Source organism: Budorcas taxicolor, chromosome 11, assembly GCF_023091745.1.
Source record: "Budorcas taxicolor isolate Tak-1 chromosome 11, Takin1.1, whole genome shotgun sequence".
In the NCBI taxonomy this organism is placed as follows: Eukaryota; Metazoa; Chordata; class Mammalia; order Artiodactyla; family Bovidae; genus Budorcas; species Budorcas taxicolor.
Genome location: NC_068920.1, coordinates 96,232,000 through 96,237,999, shown reverse-complemented (window position 1 = coordinate 96,237,999; position 6,000 = coordinate 96,232,000). Strand labels below are relative to the sequence as shown.

General features: G+C 39.1%; 1 long non-coding RNA gene across 1 annotated transcript in view; it reads right to left on the bottom strand.

Moving 5' to 3' along the window:
- Nucleotides 1–397: 397 nt before the first annotated feature.
- LOC128056949 (uncharacterized) overlaps nt 398–6,000 on the bottom strand; it is a 42,627-nt gene continuing 37,024 nt past the window's right edge. Inside the window, exon 4 of the long non-coding RNA XR_008200189.1 lies at nt 398–497. This is a non-coding gene — a long non-coding RNA (uncharacterized LOC128056949). The remainder of the gene's footprint in view (nt 498–6,000) is intronic.

Sequence of the window (6,000 nt, the reverse complement as noted above, 5' to 3'; positions counted from 1 at the left end):
TTCAGATTTCCTTCTCTCAGCTAGCACATCTGCTGGTCTAGGTGGCTCATCTTGGGTGGGGATGGGGAACCCTAACCTCCATTCCTGAGGAGTCTGAGTCTATGGTCAGCAATCCTCCTCAGGTTAGGTTGGCTACATTGTCCACTTACCATCAAAACTGGGTGTGTGAGAAAGAAGAGAGGCTCTGCTGGATAAGCTGGATGCCAAACATATTCTTCCCCGCCCCACCATGAAGCTGAAATCTCATCCTCTTCTGATGATTGGCATCCATTATTCCTGCTGGGATGTGGTTCCCTTCCCTCGGCTTCTCTCCTTCACATCTCACACACCTGCACGTACCTCTAAGACAGCTGTAACTCACTCTTCCTCAGCACAGCAAGTTCAACATCTCCACAACTGAACTGATTTTCTTCTTCATTCATAAACATGTTCTTTGTCCTTCTGTCCAGCTCCTATGTTGGAACCAGGTTCATTTTGGGTTCTCTGCCTCCTTCACCCTGTAAATATACCAAGCTCTGTAAATTCTCCCCCTAAATAGCTTCTAAATTCACTCTTATTCTCCACACCTCCCCCCCCACCCCCCGCAATAGTCGCTTTCCTTGCTCAGGGGCTCATCCTTTCTCACCTGGACTATTACAAAATCCCCCAACTGTTCTTCCTTTCTCCAGTTTCCCTCATAGTCCTCCCACCCACATTATACCACATCTTTTAAAAAGTATGCCATTTCACTGATTAAAATTCTTCTCATGTTTAGGCTCTTCACAACTTGGTCCCTTCTTCACTTACCTCCCCTCCACTCCCCTCTGCACCTACGTGTTGCTTGTAGCTGCCCAAAGGTGACAGGCTCCCTTCATGTGTGCCTGTCAAGCTGCTTCAGTCATGTCCAACTCTTTGCAACTCTATGGACTGTAGCCTGCCAGGCTCCTCTGTGAGTGGGATTCTCCAGGCAAGAACACTAGATGGGTTATGATGTCCTTCTCCAGGGGATCTTCCCAACCCAGGGATCAAATCAGCATCTCCTGTGTCTCGTGCATTGGTAGGCAGGTTCCTTACCATTCTGCCACCTGGGAAGCCTGGCTTCCTTCATGTGCCTCACGCCTTTGCCTGTTCTTCCTCTTGGCCCACAGGCCTCCTGGTGGACTCCACTTCTCTTTGGAGATTCACTTCATTCCATCTCTGACCCTTCCTGATAGGTAGAATGGGCTGCTTCTAGCCTCATGGTCACACTGCAGTTCTTCCATACCTTTCTTAAGACTCTTATCACATTATGTTCACTTATCTGCCTTACACACATAGTTGACTGAAATATATTTTTTTTAATCGAAATGGTTTTGCACCATTCAGTTGTGAGTCCAGTGCACTGCACTACGTTCACAGTTCCTGGAAACAGTAGATAATCAAAAGCTGTCAAATGAGTGAATGAAATATACAAGTGTTGTTCAGGGCACGATGCACCTGTCTCACCATCAGCAGTTGAGCAGATACTTCGCATCATTTCCCAGTACTGTTAACTGGATGTGTGCCGACTGACTGTGGGGCCTGACCTCAAGAGGACTGCCAAGATTTTCTGTTCACAGCCTAAGAATGCAAAATTCTATGTTCTCCCTGGACAGTGACTCGATGGCTGTGACTCTGTTTTAGGGAAGGGATGCAAAAACGGAAACAAAGCAAAGCAGGCAGACTGAAGTAACACTGGAGAAAGAATCACCGAGATGATGAGGGCTTACTCATCTACTACTTACTTATCCAAAGTCTAGAACCAAGACTGAAATATGGTAGGCATTCAATAAATGTTTGTTGAACAACTAGAGAAAGATGAGAAAGGAATAACAAATGATGCCCTTGGAAGTGATGCAGAAGCTATAGAAAACCTTCAGGATGGAGAGAGATGAAGTCAGATTTTAAACCATTAAATTGTAAGCTGTTTACACTTAGGTTTTAATCTGGATATATCCTAAAGGTATTAAAAGAAAGACAAACTAAGAGATCTAGAATTGGAAATGTATCTATTTAAACCAAGGCCATGAAATGTGCACCCAGGGAGACTTCAATGAAAAAGATATTATACAGAAAGAGGCAACCATTTCCTGTGCTTTTTAATCTCTTCTGTTATTTACCTTCATGATCCTAAATAATATATTTACACTGCTATTCTGTTGACTTTTTTACATTTTAGAAATTATATATCGACTTCCCACTACCACAGAGAATAAAGATACTGCTTTCTTTCTGTGTCCCCTCACACTGAAATACACATTCTTTCCCCCATCCTCCAATACAGTTCTATTACAAATGTACTAAATCAATATTTGGTGTTTATTTGTTCATTCATCCAGTAAACATGATTTTGAATTACTTTGAAAATTTTAATCAGGATATATGATAACATTTGCATTTTCAGTAATTCCAGATAGCCTCTTCTAGGTGTTGCCTTTTGAAAAACATTAGTACAATTTGTCTGCCTGTTTTAAAATATAAAATCAAATTTTAATCAATAAACAAACTATGTCAGTGCTCGTTATATCCAAAGCAATATGAGGGAGACCAAGATATCTAAAACATAATCTTTACTAAAATATGTGTCTTAAAATATATACAAGAGTGTTTTCTAAAGTCAGACTTTCCCATAGATTAATATCATTATTTTTAAATGCCTCATTTTCATGGAAGAGTCACAGGGGCTCCCAGAACTCTTACTGGCCATTCCTTCCTGTACTTTACATAATGTAATGTGTACAAAGCCTGCTTTTGAGAGAATAATTGTCTCCAGATTTTCATTTAATAGCAATAGAATTTCTTAGAAAATATTACTGTATGATTGTTTTACATTGCTCTCCTAGTTGCATAATGGTGCCTATAGCATAATGTTCAATAAGTATCCTGATACGTTTGGAAAATCTTATACTAAAAAGTCTTTAATAAACTATTGTGCTTTGAAGCTGAAAAAAACAATATAATATACAGTGTTTCTAAACTTACTTGATCACAAAATCTTTTAAAAAAATAGGATTATAGTTTAGGAAACAGTGATTTCATCCATTCCTTTGACGCAGTCTCTACTTGATTCAAATGTCATGCAAATATGTGTGCACGTGAGTATGCACCACCCCCAACACACACACATACTACCTGTCTCCCCTAGTAGAAAGTGCTAGGATGGCACTTCCTGCTTTGGGGTGCAACAAGTGGCTCTTTGAAACCAGGATTATGTTCTCAGGCCAAAGTTATAATTAATGATGTGGCAAAATAGAAAAAAGAAAACTATATTAAATCCTAAACACCTTACGTCTTTAGAGAATTCTTTGTGCTTAACACCACCTCTCACATCCACCAGTGAGACCGGTGAGCCAACGGAACAGCCATCCCGGACTCTTCCTCTGCTGTCTGAAGTCCTGTCCATAGCTGACTCGCTTGTTCCTTTTCTTTGCAGTTTTTAGAGGGGTAATGCCTGAACTAACTAACGCCTAGGTCACCAGATGCCTGGTGTAAAGGCCTTTATGAGTGTCAGTCTTCCATTTCTGAAGAATATATAGAAGTAGTGCAAAGAAACTTCTAGTCACCAGAGGTCAGGGATTACATATTCTTTTTATAATTTTTCACAACATTCATTTTGATAATTTTCAACCTGTCCAAAAAATGCAAAGAGTTATATATACAATTAATACCCATACAGTCTTCACTAAGATCAAATCATCATTAACTTTGGCTGCATTTGCCTGTCTCTCCCATGCCCCTTACCTTTCTCTATCTCTCCTTTTCCACTCCTCTCTATTCATGTTTTTTTGAAAGTATGCTGCACATATCAAAATATTTCACCCCTAAATATTCTACATGCCTCCACTAAGAATAAAAACATTCACCTACATAATCATAATACTACTATCACATCTAAGAAAACTGACATAAATTTAACAGTATCATCTGACATACAGTCTATATTTAAATTTGCTCAATGAGGGATTCTCTAAATATTGCCCCTAAGGGTACATAGACGGCAGAAAGAGGGCAGTAAAAGGCAAGCAACTGACTGTGTAGCAAAGTTCCTGGCAGCTGGAGCCCATTTTTGCTGACTCTTGTAGTATTCCTTTCCTAGGGAAATTTAATTAATATGATTAAATGGTTAGGAGTAATTAAACCTCTCACTTAAATGATTGTGAATGTTACTTGTACGTTCAGCAAATCCATAAAAAGAATGTCAACTCTGCATGATTTATAACATAAGAGCTAAACCAAATACTAAGATTTGGATCTAATCCTTGGATAGACAGTCCTAAAATGGATATATTCTCCAGGCTTTTAAGGATGCTGGCATATAAACCATTCTTGTATTTTTTGCAGTAGGAGAATTTCATTCATCAGGTGCGCCTTTCACCTAGAAAGTGGAATTTGCTTTTTGTTTTTTAGGAGTATTTTTGTCCAGGATCTAGGAGGCTGTTTGAACATATTCTGTCCAGATTGGGGCTCTACAATTACCCGCAGGATCCTGGAGCCTCATGCCAGCTTATTCACAGCAGGCCAGACTCTCCTAATATGCTTGTGTCGAATGTCATTTTCCATATGCGTCTGGTTCTTTTCACCCTCCTAGATTAATTACACATTCTTTCCTACCACTCTGTTTACTACTGACCCTCTCCACCAGTGTCTGTTCTCTATAAACATAGGACTTTGATTTCTTTTGAAAGTAACAACTCACTGGGACTTGTCTCCTTGGACACTTCAGGTTAACTGTGGGATTTAAAACCTTTACAGAAACAAATAAATGTAATTGAACAAAGAAAGACAGGTGTGCTGCCATAAGAGCTTCAGGTATAATGGGAAAGGAAGATAATGCATCAGTCTCATATGGGCTTCTTTTGCTGTGGTCTCTGTCTGGGAAGCTAGTGTACTTATTAATTAGTCCTCAAAAGAGACATCATTCCCAGTCCTGAACACTCCTCCCACACCCGTGGTGGATTCATGTTGATGTTTGGCAAAACCAATACAACATTGTAAATTAATTAGCCTCCAATTAAAATAAATAAATTTAAAAAAACACACAATGAGATATCAAAAAAAAAAAAAGAAAGAGAGACATCATTCACAAACTGACCCTTGGCTTCTGGCAGGAGACTAACATTTGTGTTAGTTTCAATAACCGTATGAACGAATTCTGTTGCTGGGAAGTCACAAGCAATTGTTGCCTTGACAACACAGCATGCAAGTCTCTAGTTCCCTTCATAATTTCCCTGAGAAGATGGTGATTACTTCTTAGTCCTGCCTATGAGGTTACTGCAGAAACACTCTTTATCATCTGAGCCACCAGGGAAGCACTACATCTTGCCTACAAAATGAGAAGTGTTAACCTATAACTAATTTGCTGGAGGTTTGTCAATACCTGAGAACTTCATCAAGATTCAGGCTGCAAACTACACAAAGCAAACTTAGACATGAAAAGCCATAATAATGTAGAACATTAAGTTTAAAACTTGATTATTGGGGGCAAAGCATCTTGTTTCATTAAGAAAGTATTTTTGCTATAAAAGAAGGATATATGTGTCATGGAGGCTAAACAATATGTTACTAAACAACTGAAGGCTTACTGGAGAAATCAAAAATGAAAATAAAAAATACCCAGAGACAAATGAAAATGAAGACATGATGATCCAAACCTATGGGATACAGCTAAAGCAGTTCTAAGAGGGAAGTTTATAAGGAATCCCCGGGCAGTCCAGTGCTAAGGACTCCACACTTTCACTGTTGAGGACCCAGACCAAATACCTGGTCATGGAACTAAGATCCCACAAGCCACGCAGCAAGGCCAAAAAAAATTTTTTTTAAGAGGGAAGTTTATAGTGATGTGAGTTTACCTCAGGAAACAAGAAAAATCTCAAATAAACAACCTAACCTTACACCTAAAGAGAAAACAACGAAGCCCAAAGTTAATAGAAGGAAAGAAATTATAAAGATTGGAACAGACATAAACGAAACAGAGACTTAAAAACAAGCAGAAAAGATCAATGA